Source organism: Osmia bicornis, chromosome 13 (assembly GCF_907164935.1).
Source record: "Osmia bicornis bicornis chromosome 13, iOsmBic2.1, whole genome shotgun sequence".
NCBI lineage: Eukaryota > Metazoa > Arthropoda > Insecta > Hymenoptera > Megachilidae > Osmia > Osmia bicornis.
Window position 1 is genome coordinate 2,555,828 of NC_060228.1, and position 17,530 is coordinate 2,573,357.

The 17,530-nt window shown below is 44.9% G+C and overlaps 1 protein-coding gene and 1 long non-coding RNA gene across 18 annotated transcripts in view; both read left to right on the top strand.

Annotated features, from left to right (window-relative positions):
* The first annotated feature begins 2,308 nt into the window (after nucleotides 1–2,308).
* On the top strand, nucleotides 2,309–3,770 carry LOC123988401. Its single transcript, XR_006830006.1, has 3 exons — nucleotides 2,309–2,374; nucleotides 2,451–2,569; nucleotides 3,119–3,770. It is a non-coding gene; the product is annotated as an uncharacterized LOC123988401 (long non-coding RNA).
* Nucleotides 3,771–4,301: 531 nt separating this feature from the next.
* The window catches only part of LOC114880598 (bromodomain adjacent to zinc finger domain protein 2B), a 96,156-nt gene continuing 82,927 nt past the window's right edge, over nucleotides 4,302–17,530 (top strand). For 5 of the 17 annotated variants that reach the window (XM_029196763.2, XM_029196774.2, XM_029196776.2 and 2 more), the window contains exons 1-2: nucleotides 4,596–5,708; nucleotides 11,096–11,950. The gene's annotated coding sequence lies outside the window, so the exon portion shown is untranslated. Of the gene's footprint in view, nucleotides 4,536–4,595; nucleotides 5,709–11,095; nucleotides 11,951–17,530 lie in introns of those variants that run through there. The other 12 variants (XM_029196778.2, XM_029196781.2, XM_029196783.2 and 9 more) reach the window with 6 other exon arrangements.

The window sequence follows — 17,530 nt, forward strand, 5'->3', positions numbered from 1 at the left end:
GGCTCACACCGGCCCTTGCTTTCCTCTCCGTCCCTCTTTCGCATCGCCGCAGCCAGAGGTGATCTCCCCTCTCGTCGTGCATCGCGGCGTCGGGTCCTCCTCGTTCCCTCTTTGCCGGCTTGCCACGACCTAAACGAGATGACTCGTCGCGAGAGGACAGAGGAGCGGCGTCAGAGGAGACGCTGCTGCTGCTGCTGGGTGCTGCCGTTACCGCTGCTGAAGAAGGAAGACGAGAAACCCGGGAAAGAAGGAGGGGAATAGGTATCAGAGGCCGTCCAACAGCGGAGAAAGAAGATGGCCCTGCGGCCCTCGTGTTGCACAAAGAGATCCGCGCGTCCGCCTCCTAAAGCTCGATCCATACTCGGTTAAAGCCCGTTGCGGACGAATGATTTTTGCCGAATTCCTGCAATCTTCTCGTGATATCGCAACGATTGCAATGATTACAATTCGATGATAAACGTACCGGAGCTGAGCGTAACCCCTTCCCTTTGAAATCGTTTTACCGCCTGTAATTCGGCTGGATTTCGCCAGGGATATCGATACGCGACGTCTACGCGTAATGGCCGCAAATGGATTACCCTGTAGGCAGACGTAAGGTACGAGCGAGAGTGCAATGATTCCAAGCAGTTCAACGTTTGAATACACAGAAAGAGAGTTCTACGAGTCGAGTAATCAACGCAGATTCCATTTGTCTCTGTACGCTTCGCTCGTTACGTCACCGCCACCTTTCATACGCGTACCTACACCACGATCTCTTGTAAAGTAGATGAAATATCGCCGTGCATCGTATCGCGATATTACTCGTTATCGATATACGCGCGAGCGATGCGAATGATCTCTAGGTGACATACGACAGCGACGCGAGAACACATCGTAATTTCGCATAGCTGCCCTACATTTTTCCTGGAACAATGAATTTTTCGTAAATATGAATTTGTTTCGCGATTCATTGGCGAACCATATGGAAATTTCAAGACTCAGCCGTCTCGAAACTAGGAAGAGAGACTCGGCTAGTGTGTCAAGGTTACAAATAAATACGCGTCGCTGCAGAAAGGGATCAATCTTCGTTAATCTTTCACGCGATTCGCGCGTTACGCAACCCACGGTTGTATATTACATCTGTATTTGCATCTTTGCACGGGTACAGGTCTCGCGGTATTGAATGTCTCAATGCCTACTCGATTCTCGAAAATATTTGTCTTCCGTTCAGCCATGAATACCGTATTTACGACCCCCGCGAACGCCGCGAGTTTCCTCTTTACGTGTGCAGCCATAGAAAAATACTCGAGCGAGTATTCGAGACGCGCGCATGCATAAATCATAGATCTTCCATTCTTCCACCACGATCCTACTTACTTTCTTACTCAGTTTAACCCTTCTGGTTTTTTTCAAATTCAACCTTAATATTTTCGTCATTTTAGAGCCAATTCTTGTTTCAATTCACGAGTCAGCTTGATTCGAGTGACAGTCGAAGCGTTCAATAATTTTTTCAATAAAAACTTGTTATCATTCGTGCGCTCCTTTCTGTAATACCAAGAACCGTATCGTCATTCGTTTTGATTACTCTAACAAGGGTTAAAATTAGAAAGATTACTAGGAGACTGGTCGAGTCTGGTGCAGAAGCTATTATACCAGACATTATCTCGCAGGTGTGTGTAGCGAGTAAGAAGAAGAGGAGCGACAGAAATTCACGTAGCCCGGTAAGACGAGAACGTTCCCTGGTCGTTTAAGCTTTCGCGAGTCGCGTTGATAGCCAGAGGCATTGCGTACGATCTCCGCGGCATGGCACGGCACGGCGTATCGCATCCACTCGGACGACGCGCCTTTTTTCCCTTCCTCTTCTCGTTCCTGGCCTCTTCCTCACCGCCTTGCCGTCTCCCGGTCCCGCTACTAACCCCTTCCATCCTCTTCACCATCCAACATAGCTCCCTCTTTTCCCTTTCACCCTCGCAACGTGTCTCCTCAGCTCCCCCCTTTTCCTTTTCTTCTTTCTTTACGCGTCGTGGTTCGCGAGGTACGCGACCGAACGAACGAACGAACCAAACGACTCCGACTCCTCTCTTTCTCTGGATGGGAAACGACTGTCCGATACTTTCGAGCCGGCGCAACGACGAGAAACGCGACAAAATGCGACCACCGCACGAAACAGGTACTCGGTGGCTCGATTAATTTTATACCGTTTACCGATTCGCTACGCCGACGTCGAGTCGTCGACGACTTCCCTCCGCAATGCTGAAGATTTTGTCATTTTAGACACATTCGAGCGTTCGAGATGAAGATTTCCATTATAATAGATATGCAAATGAAGAATCGATGGTGATTACCGATTCAACGGTTAATTGACGGATAGTCGCTAATTACCTAGGACGACGAGGTTAGACGAGTTGAGTTTACGCGTTAGTACTCGTTACCGCTTGTTACGTAATCAAAATAATATGAATGTATTTCAGTAACACAGACAGTTCGTTGATCTTCGGTGTACTCTATTAATATATCAGGAAGAAATTCTTGGCTACTTAGAAGTCGCATCGTCGAGCGTACCACGGCGTTCCGTATCTTCCCCATCGGCGTAAGTATTTCCGTGTGTTGTGTTAACGGATATCGGAGAAACGAGACGGAGTTTAACCAGAAAGGGAACGGCTTTTCTCTTTCTTCGGATAAGAAAACGAGCGTCCGCCAATGCTTTCGAGTCGGCGCAACGCATCGCGACGACGACGACGACGACGACGACGGAGGACGACGACGACAAAGTGCGAGCAGTTGTAATGAGTTTCCTCGAAGTCCCTCTATTTCCAAGATTACATCGGAAGAGAGATACAGTTGAATTCGTACGCGTCAGCTTTTTCTTCGTTTGCTCCTACTTTGCCGTCTGCTACCGCCAGATGTAAATAAGGAAACGCGTTACTACGCGACGGAACTAATTACATGTTATGATAGCTGAACGTGAATAATGCATAATACTGCCGCAGAACGTGGCAGTGAATCCTGTTGCGAAATTCGCCTCGCTTCGGTAGCTGATCGATTTCTTATAAAAACTACCACCGCGTTGCCCATAATATTTCTGTCAAATAATGCTCCAAAATTAATGACTTTTGTTTTTTTTTTTCCTCGAAAATAGCTCGACACACCGAAGAAGGGAATTGAAGAATCGAAAATTGATACTATTCGTGAAAGAATGAAGCCGAATGGAAAGGTAGACACCCGGTGGATCGGAAGGGGCTGTTCCCGAGCCAATTAACGTAGTTACAGGGAGCAGAGTTCGAGTACACTGGATGTTTTTATTACGATTACGACAAGAAGGTAACGAGGTAACTGCATCAATCTTATTCGCAGTTATCCGTAACAATAATCAACTTATGTTCGGAAGGAAGGAAGGAAGGAAGTAAAGTGGAAGTTTCACTTTGCTTTTCTTAAGAGCTACGTAAATATTTTCATCGATATCGAGGTTAACGAATGCAATTATACACGTGTCTCCTGTGAGAATCATTTCAACCTTTCGATATATTTGATTTAAACGGACATTGAACTAGTTTTAACTCGTTAATATTGTCAGCTATTGTTTGAAACCAGGCAAAGGATAATGAATTAGAAGACACCCGTTAGAAACCCTCGATTCTTCTTCCGGAGTTCGCACAAAAGAGCACTAGGCGAAAGCGAAATCAGCAGCAACGTAACTTTTAACGTAGGTATACTCCGGAGAAAATGCAGATTTTATAAATTAGAATGTTCTATCACCTAGTAACGATCGTTAATCAATTTTTCTTGATTATCACCGTGTAATAGAAAGTTCGTAGCACCCTGTATAATCGATGAAACGAACCCTTCGTGAATTCGTCGCTTGAGTCATAGCCAGAAAAATAGCAGGGTGCATCCAAATGATACTAACGATGTATGTTCTCTACACTCTGTTGCGGCTTTTCAAGCGATTCGAGCGTACTCGAACTTGAAATTTTATTCGAAAGCCAGAAGTCTTGAGAGTCTTGATCAAGACTTTCAAGACCTATCGAAACCTTACAAACTCAAGACCTGTCAAGACTCACGATTCACGACTTAAGACGTTCCAAGTGATTCGAATCCACATAGTATTGAAAAACTTTGGAGCGTAATCGACGATGGTAAAAAAGCAGAATATGTAAATTACATGGTACGTAAGAGAAAATGAAATAATTTGTTTCACAGTATTTGCATAAACGTTCGCAATTTATTCATCTTTAATAACACGTGTCGTTAATTACAGATTTGCAATTATGCGTAACGATACAACTCTTTCAAGAAAGTTAAAGTAGCTGATCGTCGTTAAACGTGAAAACGTAGTTGCACGATCGTTGCATGATCATTGGAGTGTTTGAAAATCCATCGGACACCCGTTAGAGGTTGTAGCGAGGGGAGGCGGGCCAGGTGGTCCGTCGGTGCGAATATCCATTATAGATTCGGCGGAGTGTAGCTGTCGTACGATCCGACTCATTTTCCGTGTATTCGTGCGGCGTATATTTCTGGCATCGATGAGAGAGAAGCAACCGGGTACCGGGTATAGGGTACGTTTCTGTATTGGTAACGATTCCCTTGGTGTTTGTGTTGCTGCCGGAGCCGGAGCCGGAGTCGGAGGTACTGGGGTTAGTTCGCGAGGGCGCCTGTGTCGGCGCTCGCGGCGCCACCGGTTCATTCCGCCATCGGCGCCCGCGACGTACGGACGTGAAATAACGCGAGCACGACGATTCGTTTGGGCGGACAACGTGAAGTTTAACGAACACAAAACAATTCAATCGCTATCGATAGACGGTCGTACGTTCATAGAAAGAAACAAGCACGCGTTGACGCGCGAGTGAATCCGTAGAGAAATAAATAAATAGTCGGCTTCGACAATAACGAAATTGCATAAGTGGTTCGTAGCGTGATTCACGGGTATAACTTGTGTGAAATTAGTGCGACGAAGAGTCTTCAGTGATAGTATAATATGTATAAAATCGAGATATAGAGCGAGAGAGCGTGAGAGAGTGAGAGAGAAAGAGATAGGGCATCGATTGTCCTTTGTGCGATCGTCGTTTAACGGCTTCTCGTTTCTTCGGGACGCCACCAACCCGGGAGGGACACGAACGGAGCCGATACAATATTTTTCCTCTGTTCCGTGCCTTTCTTCAGTTCGGTTCCGGGGCCCGAAATTGCCAGTTCTACGCCGTGTTTTACCTGCGCGTCCCTCACGCATACAACCGAAGGTCTTCTGTCGAAGGTCTCGTCCCGTGTGTTGGGAGACGTGGAATGATATTACAATTTCGTCGAATCGAAGGTGCAGCCAGGCTGGTTAGGCGCGACGTGACACGCGAACGGAGTATTTGACAACGGTAGGTAAGAGAACTACGGGTGAGCATCGACGAGAACCAAGCCGCTCTTTTAGACACGGGAATAATAAAATATTTATTTATTTGTGAAACACGCGAGTTTGTTTCGTTGTTCGTTCGTTTGATAAGTGGTGCCGGGGGGGAAAAAAACGCAACGGGGGGGGGGATCGTTGATACGTCAGCTTGTGACAGACGGTTGTGCATCGGTGAATAAGGAAATCGATAGATCGTAAATCGATAGGTGAGGTCGTTAGTGTTCCTTCGATCTTATTCGATACTGTGCTCGTCTGATTCTGTTGTACGATCGGGAAAAGTGCAAGGAAGATTCACGGTTGTTAAATACGACACACGAGGAGCAACGAAATTCATTAGGTAAGATACGATAATTCATGCACCACAATTAACAATGAACGTTAGGTTATCCCCGTAAATAATGTCATTGATCGGCTTCGAGGATTTTGAATTTTTTAACCCCTTGGGGACGATGCACGCATGTGTCCAAACATAATTGTCATAGTAATTTATAATTAATACACATTGCGTTATATTTTTGATAGAAAACACGGCTCGAAGTGTAAAAACTAAGATTTATAATGTATTCTTTGAAGAATGGGATTATTATTTTTTTTATTTTAAATTAATAATATTCTGTGCAAGGTTAGGAACGCTTCGTCCCTAAAGGGTTAATGAAAATTTAACAGAGTGTAAAAAATCATAGAAAAATAGTGAACTGAGAGAAACTATTTATGGGATAACCTAATAGTGCCAATAAAAAACGTGAAACTTGTTGAACTATTATCTAAATATAAGAATGATTACTATTGCCCATAAACAATATTTTATTGGAGTCAAGAAAATTTTAAAAAATCTTTGAAATAGTAGTCTGGACGTGTTTCTTGGAGTACCGAATTCCATTGTCCGATTCGTCGATCGCGTTCGAAACATCTGAGAGATTAGCATCGATGACGCTTGTGTTCGTTGCGATTAACGGTTGTCATTCTCCTCCGAAGAACACTCGAAATTTCTGGTTAAAAACGAACCGGGCATCGGTATTTCGTGAACATCTTTCGGAAGGTACCGTGGAATCGAAGGGTAGAGACAAAGAGATGTAAAGGTTGGGATTGAAAACGTGGGTCTTCGGTTCGGAGGATCGTGGAAACGTTGGAGCGTTCTGAACGCGATGCAACGGTGACGCAATTTTCGTGCAGGTGCAATTACCACGAGCAATCACGGGTTAACGTCAGCAAAATCGAGAGCCGTCGTCGTAACGGGTCTTCGTTGGTTTCGCGAGCGCGAACGCCGTTTTACCGTTAACGACCTAAATCGACGCGAAGAAACGAGATATATACGCGCCGTTTCGCGACTTCTCGCAGAGAGAGCACTTCTTTTCTTTGCGTCGAGTGCCGCTCCACTGGAGACCACCGACTGGACCTCGTTCCTACCGAGATTCTACTCTTTTCCACGCTTTTTCAGAATTTCGATGGAACACTTATGTTCAACGATATTTCGTTTGAAATCTTCGAAACGCCCATCGTTAGACTTCTATCCGTTTCGGAGCAGGGAAACGGCTATAGATTTAAATTCCGCAGGGTCAATTTGGACCTTAAATAACGGATCACTCGTCGGTGATATATTTTCGAGTGTTGCGAGCGTTCGAAGTAGCGAGGAAACGTGGCGGATCGGATTTTGAACAGAAATTGGCAGGTGTTCGCGAAACGTTCTAAATTTGTAACCAAATTTGCTGCCACGAGATCGGTTCGAGGAATTATATGTACATCGAATTGTACGTGTCTTTATCGATGGATAGGTAACCGTGTAGATAGCGAGGGAAGGAGGGGAGGATCGGTCAAACGATAACGCAACGGAAGGACGTACAAACCGAGATATAGTCTCTCATTCGGCCATGCTTAGCCGCGTTCTGGTTTTCTAGCAAAATTCCGGCCTCCGCGTCGTAATCTCGGCTCGGTTGCACCTTACGTCGATGACAAATAGATCGATAACGTTCGAGAAACAGTTATCCCGACACTCGATTGCCTTTTCACGCAGACGCTTCATTTCCGCGTTTCTTCTCACCGATCTGCCGATCTTTTCGAGCGTAACTTTGTGGTGAATCTTTCTTTCTTCTCTACGATCGGATACCAATCTCTATTGAACAAAGAAACACAAATTTCTCGTTTCTATTTTACATATATACATACAGAAATTTTTTTCCTTTAGTTATTCGTTAACGATCACTGTTAGATTCAGTGTTCGGGTATCAAGAAAAATGCTAAGCGTTGACGGTCAGAAGTATATTTCGGACAGAACGATCTCCCTTGGTCATTCAAGCTGTGTCGTGGCTGATTCTTTCGATCAGCCTACCTGGCTCGCTCGTGTACGTCCGGTTTTCAGTTTATTGCTGATCTTTGAACGCAGCTGAACGAAAAAGTAAATTCGTCGAGTCTCCTCGCTTTAAAATAGTTCTTAGTTCACGTGGAAACGTAGATTCACTCTTCGTCTTAATATTATATTAATTACCTACATAAGATAGCAAGTGCAAAGCATAACGCACGGTTGTTTTTATCTTCGATACGTGGCACCGATGACCCACGTATTAAAACCAGATACACACATGCGCGTGTTTTGTCTCTTTTTATCGAACTCGTTGAATTGATTCATTAGATATCGAGAGTTAGCCTAGTTATCGGTAAAATTTTCGCGTTCACCGTTGAGACGATAATGGTATCCGTTGGAAGATGATAAAGAGACAAAGAGGGCGTATTTTCCGTGCAAGGATCGATAGTCTTACGAAATCGAAACGTGACTAATGACGGAAGAGACGACGGTGTCGCCGTTGCTCGATCAACGTATGTAAGTCAGCGTTCGCATACGTGTACGGTTTAAATGGTCTTGCCAGCTGATAATTGGTTGCACGACAATTGCACAGAAACGTGGAAACATTAGATTCAGCGAATGTAAACGACGCGTTAACCCTTCAACGTTGATGAATCTCGTGACTAACCGGCGTAATCCGTGGAGCGCAATTAGCATACATGAATAAAGAATCTATGAATCCTTTAAGTCGGTTACCGAACGCCTCGTGAATGAATAAATGTTTGTCACCCAACTGGCCGTGTAATCTGAACTTTGCTATGGAATTCAATCGATTCGTGGAAATATCGCTAATCCCTGGCTGGCGATGATAAATTTTCTCAAAGTCGTTAGTTTCGGGGCAATTCAATTACCGAGAGGACTTATAATCACCGTTAGGGAATCGAGTATTCGTATCTAGAGATACGTTTCAGAAGATTTCACCGTTTTAGATAAATAGCTCGTCGCGTCGACCTTGTTTCATCGCTTGGCCCAGTAGTCGATACGAAAATGCGGCTCGTAACTGTGTTTCGCCAACCACGCGCAGTTTCCTCGAATAACACATCTCGGGAAAGATTGTTGGCTCGCGATCTTCTCGTTAAATCGATTCGCCTATGACGTGTGAAAGTAAGAAAAAGAAGAAAGGATACACCGTTCACTTGGAGCAGCCTTTTAACAGCTCTCTCTCTTTCAGCTGCCTCCGATCGTTGGAATTCGTTTTCGATTGGTAAAAAGACAGAAACGATAGATTAGCATGTACATTAATACCCCGTTAAGTATCGCCATTTGAAGCCGCGGCGCGACACTTATCCGGGGATAACTTTACGTCGTTTAAACGAACATTTACTGGAATTCTTCTAACGCAGAATGTATCGCGGATATACGGGAGCGACTGTTGCCGTTTAAACGCCCAGGTATCGAGCATAATTTTCTATCTGCCTACGACGCCCCGTAAATTGATCGAGGTTACATGTCGAGCGTATTTCGTTATACGAAGGGAAAAAGACTGGCGTATATACGGTTGGAACGATTCTCAGCCGCTTATTACGGACGGGGCTTCGTGTTCGGTCACGCAACGCGGCCTCGTGGTATCGTGGGACTCGGCTGTCGAATGAACTCGTTTTGCGAACAGAGAAAGACCGAGGGCTGCCGGTGGTGTGCGGCGGTGCTTGTGTCCACGTTTTCGATGGAAATCGATCGTCCTAGTCGTCGTTGAAAAACGTTCAACGTTCGCGCTCGCTACGACGAGGAGACGTTACGTGCTAGCTCGACCTTTTCCCCGAGCCTCTTATACAGAGCCTTCGTTCCAGGGGTGGCAAAAAGGGTCTCTCTCCATCTCCCTCTCTCTCTCTCTCTCTCTCTCTATCTCACCCTGGCCTCCTACCGACTCCTTTTTACCCCTCTTTTTCTCGAACGTGGCGCCTCCCTTTTCTTTCTATCTTCTCTCGTTTTCCCTCCTCTTTTCGCTCGCTAGCTCGCTTCCTTTCTCCGCTTTTCGTATCGTACTCTTTCTCTTTCCATCGGATGTCGGTCCGTCCCTGTCACAGTTCTCGTTCTTTGTCGCGCGCGGCTAACTCGCTCGCACGACGACGACGACGACGACGACAACGACGACGACGAGGAACGAACGAACGGGGCGAGTTCCCGAAATAATCGTGCGTATCGATCCTCACGCGGGGCGTGCAGGGTGAATTTATTCTCGTGCACGGGGAGAACGAGAGACTCGTACAAGCTCGCCTCGTTACTTAATCGTTCCGCGTTAGAAACGAAGGGTATTATAGCGTTGGAAACTATATAGCGAACCCGTCTACTCCCGCTCTCGTTTGCCCGCGAACTCTATATAACGCCCTCTTTGCCGATGACACACGCGCGAAACAACGCTTCGTGCAAGATATTCGGGATAATTGCACAGCTGCAAATAAATCGTACGCATCGTTTTCCTATGCGAAACGATGGAATACGCGTGTTGTGCATGCGTGGATTCTTTATATTTTTAACCCTAAAGTGGGCGAGTACGGTCGAACAGACCGACACGATAATTAACGTTAAATATTTTACTTGTTATTCAATCAATAGATGATTATTTTGGTGCAAGAATTATCATTTTCTATTGGTTAGGTAGTAGAACCAGACGGTTCGGTTTGGAAACCGCTGGCGCATCTGTGAAGTGTTATTTTTCCTCTCCACGAGACAAAGGCATTATCGTTCCTCGATATTCGTGGCAGCACCGGTCGTTAGATCCGCTTCGGAGCTGCTCCTCGTGACACACGGAAACGCGTCTGCTCTCCTCTCGTCCGTTTCCGTGTCGTGTTCCTCGCGAACGTGCCGTGTTTCTCCGACCAAACTGTATCCTAGAAGCGGCAGTGATCGTTTTAACGAAAACCTCTAGCCTCCTCGTGTGTCTGCATTCTGGCGCGAAGTCAGAACAGTGTGTACGTGCTGAAAATCCGGACTTTTTACCGTAAACCACTGTGAAAACTAGAAATCGCGTTGTCCCGAGATCGGATTTAGTTCCCGCGATATTTGTAACGCAATGTCGCGACAGTAAGAGCCGCGATTTATCGTCAGGTGAAAAGATAAGACGAAACGGAAAGGCGCGAGCCTAGAATTTCCTCGGCGCCCGGTGAATCAGACGAGAATTCGCGTGTTTACGCGAAAGTCGTTAAGAAACGCGATCCGCTTCGTCTGACGACTGGCTTTCCTTATTTTTCTATCCATCTGTATCGCGTGGTAACGAGCACAGACCCCCGTTGGATCCTTAGTCGATTCGATTTTTTCTTTTTTTTTCTTCTTGTCGTGGCGTCGCGGCGCAGAGAAGAACCCTTGCGCGTTTTTTTCGCGGGACATTGTTCGCGGCGCGCGTTTTGTCCGCACGTCAGCCATCACGGTGTATTGTATTCATTGTTTAGAGGCCGTTGGAGCTCTCTCGGCCGAGAAGACGAAGAGAAGGGCAGCAGCAGCAGCGGCAGCGGCAGCAGTAACACAGCTAAGCTAAGGCTCGTCGTAACGGAGTCCGGAGGAAAGGAAAACTCACCGTTCGCCGGCTTATAGACGGCGCTCGGCTTTCTTTCTTCTTTTTCTCTCGGCTTCCCCGTCTCTCCCCCCTCCCTCCCTTTCACCGGTCTCTCTTTCGGGGTTTGCACGAAATCGCGTGTCGCCGCTACCCGTACCGCGTAGAAATGTCGCCTCCTTCTGATCGCGACGTTCCGTGATCGCAGCTGTTCCTCCTTTTTATGCGGTTCCTCGGGAAATTCGATTTCTGTGCAAACCAGTGAAATCAAGAAGAAAACCACGGGCACAACGAGACGAGAAACTCGAACAACAACGTCGTACGAGTTGGCGAAAAAGGAAGAGCAGAGAGGGCAGAAGTGATAGAGAGAATCGTCACCGGCGAGAAAGTGAGACAGAGAGATCGTGTTTGCCGTAGAGGGAGAGAGAGAAGAATAATCAAAGTGGGAATACAAAGAGAGGGCAGTGAGAGAGGCTGGTTGTGCTATACAGATACACATGGATAGAGAAACTCGCGTGTGTAGAGACGTACGTACGGCCCACTCGGAGTAGGACAAAGGGCAAGTGCGAGACAGAGACGCGATAAAGGACGGAGAAGAGAAAACTGGAAAGGATGCGTCCGATTCGCCAGTGATCGAACGTGGGTCTCTTTTGGTGCGTGGGTGAAAGAGTAGTGTGTGGAGAAAATTGACGGAAGAAGAGGAAGGAAAAGCGGCGAACGGGTGGACGCTCACTTCCGGCGGACGACAACAAAGGTACAGAGAACAATTTCATTTATCAAATTAGTAGTACACTCAGGGTAGAGTCGCTTATGTCGTACTGGTCGTTAAAAAATCACGTATTAATCATTCGGGCGACTCTCCCCGTGAGTCAACTTTCAAATAAATAATACGAAAGTCGTCCTTGACAATCAGCTGGTTAGATTAGATTAAGTTTACGTCACGCGAAACTAGAGCAATTGATGGCGGGAGTTGCTTACGGTATTCGTAACTTTGCGTTCAAGTTATAAATGCCTGTCCCCCATGTAAAATGTATCAGCACGGTGCAAATTAGCAAAGTTGCTTTCCGAGCGTGCCGCTACAGGGAATTCAAATTAGGAAAGCATTTACATCGTTTAAAGCGATTACTTCCGAACGTGAATGCAGATTTCGGTAATGACGCGTTTAACGGTTAATTATGACGTATTTCGTTATTCCACCGGTTTCGTAATTATTTATCGTTACATTAATGGAGATTTCATAGGAAACGAGCCTACGACTCGATTAATCGATATTGAATTACCAAACAATCATCGAGATTTATGATCGGAGATGATGTCTCCGATTTTTAATCGAAGCACAACGTAACGAAAGGTTTAAGGAAATCTCAGGGGGAAAATTCGAATTTGATCCTCTCGTTCAAACGAATTCTTGCGTAGAGAAACGCGCTCGTAAAAGCTCGAGTTACAACGACGAGGCTATCGTACAGAGAATAGTTACACGGTTACGAGAGATTCAAAAGTTTTCCGTTTACCGTTAGTAATCCTCAGGACCGCCTCCGTTAGGGTCGTTCTCGACGTCGAGTGACCGTAGGCAGTTTTAGTATGTGCCATTAGACTGTGCGATCCGTAGACCCGGGTATTTCAGACCGATAAAATCCCGAAGGAAATAGCAGGTTATTTAACCGGTGAAATAATCGTTTTTAAACAAGCGTCTACTTCATTCCCGGCTTCAAATCTCTGCTTCGTTTATACCTCCGTAGAGTTGTACCAGTCGCTCTCTGTTTAATTAAATAATTCGTGTTATTAGCCGTAATTTTTGAACTATAATAACCGGTGTAAACTATTTTGATGAATACGCTGAAACGTTAGACGTTTCGGTCGAAAAGCGATTTAAATGACAATGACCCGGCAGAGTCAAGTCCTTTGCTCGCTGTACTCCGACCGCTACTCGTTCTCGCTATTATGTTAATGAGACGTATTGTCGGTAATCATGGCGGTACATCTTCGTTCTTTCGTTTAGCGAACGTTTGTCTCCTCACGATTCTTCGATTCGACTAATCTTGTCTTTGTAAACAGCTCGAGTAGTTAGGTCTTCTAAGTGCAATGCTTGGTACTCAATTATTCAGAGTTAAAAATTACATAGAATGTTATATAATTATCTTAGCACTATTCTATGTTATACATCCCCGCAATAAAACGAGTGGTACACCCATCGAACTTCGAATCACAGGTATCTATTTCCCGCGAAAAAAGGAAAAAAAAAAACAGGAAAAAGCGGGTGTGTAACGTGTTTCACGAAATTCGTTTTGTTTGCAGCGATGCCATTCATTCTTTCTCTCTTTTTTTTTGTTCCATATTTATTGCGTAATGCTTGAAATTTTTGTTACGGCCCGTAGTCACGTTGGTCGTTACACGGTAGCGCCGGTTCGAAAATCCCCGATTATATCGACGTCGTTATTCACGACGACACGCGACAGTTGCGTTGCCGCTCGTTACGTCTCCGTGTATCCATGGTTTTTAGAAATTTCGAATTTCCAACCGTTTCACACGTTTCCCTCTTATTTTCCTAAAGTAGATTTTCTTAATTACGCCAACACCCGATTTTCTGCAATCTACGTATCATAGAAATTTCGAAAAAAAAAAAAAAATTGATCCCTGTACGAATATTTTCTACGTCCAACGGTATCTCTCTGTTTGCACGTATATTTTCCGATCTGTTCCGCAAGGGCCGAGCGTGCACTTTTTATTTCCGGCGCGTTTAAAAACAGTACGAACGTGCTGACGGTGCGCGAACTTTTTCACGCAACGAAGAATAAATTGGCGCGGCCGAATGATTGCGCGAACCCTGTTCCTAGAACACGAGCTGTCGAGGAAAAATTTCTACCCGCATCCACGAAGGCGAACTATAGGAAGAGCCGAGTGTGTCACACTCGCAGTACCCTTCGTGATAATCGAATTCTCGTAACGGTTAACGATGTCTATCGATTCATTACGACATTAGATGTCGCCCCTCGCACAGAAAGGGGAGAAACGCGTTTACACCGAAGCTGTCGCGTGATCGATACCAGCCCGACCGATCAACTACCCTGTTATGCACAGCCTGTTTGACGTGCCCTAAAAAACTATAGGATCATCCACGAAACGCTTCATAATTTATAATACCAATTTATCCTTTCAATTTTCCTATGCCAATGCAATTGCATATGCACCGTTGCAGAATGCACTCCGCAAGATTTCTCGCTCGTTTCCAATAATCGCGAGTCTGGTGTTCACTTAAAATAATGATTATTCGATGCATTTATTGCATTGACCTTGCCGCTGGTACGACACGGTTCGAGATATCGCTGACGGATATTACACGGTACAATGGAACAATAGGGCGACGAGTGTGAGATCGTGATCGTGCACGTACGTAAAGGTATAATAAACGAGAATGTATTTAGCAACGCGCGACTCTACGGTTCGAATCACGGCGATACGTATACACGTGAGTTTGGTGAAACGTGGATGACGATGGTGAGCGGGTGGGCGTGTTGGGTCACTGGTCGGGGTGACAATGTTGCGCCGTTAAAGGGTGAGAAAGAGAAACGGACAGAAGGAACAATGGAATCCAGAATTATTAATGCACGGTTTAATTAATCGCTTGAAAAGTACGACCGTTAACGTCCTTACGCCGACCGTAATCTATTTTGATTAAGATTAATTAATCAATTATACGGTGAATTACTAAGTCTTGGTCCGCGAGACGATTGTGAATTATTTTTACATTTCATCGGGGAAAATCTCGTCCTTTATTCCATGGTAACAAACCAAAATGATATAATTTTTTACGCTTCCTAAGGATTACTGGATAGAAAAGTAATAAAGGTTTTCCATTCGATTCGTTTTTCACGATAACGATGCATCGTGCTCGCGGAATCCGTTTCGTGCACGAACACGACAAGTTTTTTTCGTTCTTGATGAGACGAGAAACGAGCGAACAGGAAGTCAAAGTGCAGTTAACGTGAGTAATTAACGTACACTCGTTTCTCGACATTTTAGCCGTTGCATCAAGTATTTTTCCTTTCGTGTCCGTGATGTTTTGCTTGCATTATTTTGCTATCTTATCGATACAATTAATAAAGTTGAGATTTCATTTAAAAGATTCAACAGCAACTTTGTCGAATAATAAGCAAGCATGAGTTGCGATATACGTTTCTTTATCGGTGTATCTTTGCTCAGTCTTCGTAGAGTGAGGTCTCAATTATTCGAATGAATATTATAATTAGAATAACGTCAGGTGGTGTGAAAATAATTATTTCGAAAATGAGAAGAGAGTGATTGTCTTAAAATTTTTTTGGGGAGACTGCTTGTAACTATACTATCATTTCAGAAATAATATAAAGAATAAGAAAGTATAGAGATAAAGATAATAAGTAATATACACATAATGTGTGTGATGAATTATATTTTAACATGTAAACCTAGTTATCCAGCCACTCTTATAATCAATTAATTCGGATAATCAACCTTCTACTGTATCATAACGTCCGACGTAACGAAGCCGGAGCTTAGAGATCGCGCTGTTTATCTAATTATCATATAATCTCTATAATACCGGTCACGCGATCGAAAGGAACAATTTAATTCGCTCAACCTGTGTAATTATCGGCGAACCTCGAAACTGGAGCGATTTAATTTCTCCGCCTGTGTCGAGACGGATGAAGCCGATAACGGAGTCGTCCGTTTGTTGTTCAAAAGTGATACACGCATTAGATTACGCGGCAGCTAGGCCAACACCTTAGATACACCTTGTTGTTTGTTCCCTTTGGCCATTTCTTAGATGCTTATTTGCGCGTGCAAAAGGTGATACTCGTGATTCTCTGCGTCAAGAAACACTGTCACTCCATAATTACTCTTTAACATTAGAATTATCAAACCAGTCAAAATGACTGGCTTCAAGCTTCTCATTTTAAATTATAAATTTTATCGAAATATTTTTCTTGAAACGTATATTGGCTGTTGTCGAGATAGAGAATGGATGAATCTTGCGGCTAGGTTTCTTTACGAATGTTCGTATCAAAGAATCACCTCTGTAAACCACGAGCATTACTTTTTGTTCACCCTGTAGGTACCTGCTCGCACGCGATTCCATATAAGAAGGTCGATGGTAACGCCTAACGTGCCTCCTGAAACTCGATACATGTGTGGCACGGATTCATGCCACACGAGCGGACACACGCACGCACTTACACGATCCCGTAAATGTTCTTGCCTTGCGTCTTTGTACGAAGCTCAATCACGCGCGCGCATACATACACGCGCGCACACATCGAGATCCTAGTTCGCTGGCAGCTGCTTGGAAAAAAGAAACCCCAAAGCCGCCCTTTTGCGGCCCTCCCAAAAGATATCCTGGCCCTCCGTGCTGCTATTCAAGCTTCGAAAACGGAAGAATACGAGGAGCGTTTGTCTTGGCGCTCCGCTCCGTTTCGAAGCGTGACAGCCGGATATTGGTAACCGACGAATGCGTGCTAGCCTACGGAAACCTCCGGAAGATCGTGAAACTCTGGAAAATCGAAGCTTTCTCCCTGCATTCGAGGCTCTTTTTTTAAGATTGAAAGTAATCCTTGTTTCGGAGCATTCTTGTTGCTGCAAGTTTTGCCGCTCGATAACGGCGGAAAAGGATCGAGAGCGAAAGCGTAACCGCAAAGCAAGCTGGAACTGTGTACAGCCGTGGTTTCGCGGATCGTTTCGTAGATAAAATACGGCTGAGGACGTAGCGAATGTAAAGAAAAGAAAAATCAAGCAGGGACCGACGTTAATTACGACATATCAAGCGTTGAACCAACGAGACTGACTAATGCTGCTATTCAGAATTTCTACGTTGTATCGGGGCATCTCGCGGTTCTTCTCCCATTGAAACAGCTCTCCGTTTTTCCTGTTCTCATTTTATTCGACCAGCCCCCTTGTTATTGATTAATGTATTCGGTATTCCGGATCAACGATGCGCCGGCTTTTCGCTTTATGTACTCCGTTTCCGCTTCGCCTGCCCCCTTCTTCTTCTCTCAATCTTATCGATTGTTTTACTCTTAACTGGCCATTATCTTCTTCCATGCTACGTTTCCTTCGCTTTGTCTCGCTTTTAACCGGCTTATTGCTTCGAACGACACGGTGTTAATTTCGCGATTAGCGTTTGAGATTATCCATCAGAAACAGAGTTTTCTCGTTTTCATTCAGAATTCTGCGCTCTCCGATGCGTTTCCATCGCTCTTCGTCCAAGTTAATCTAATTACCCTATTGAAGGGTTGCGGTACATCGCTGAGCAAACTGTTCACACTCGAACCTCGCTGTTATCTTATCAAACTTCTCTTCTGAC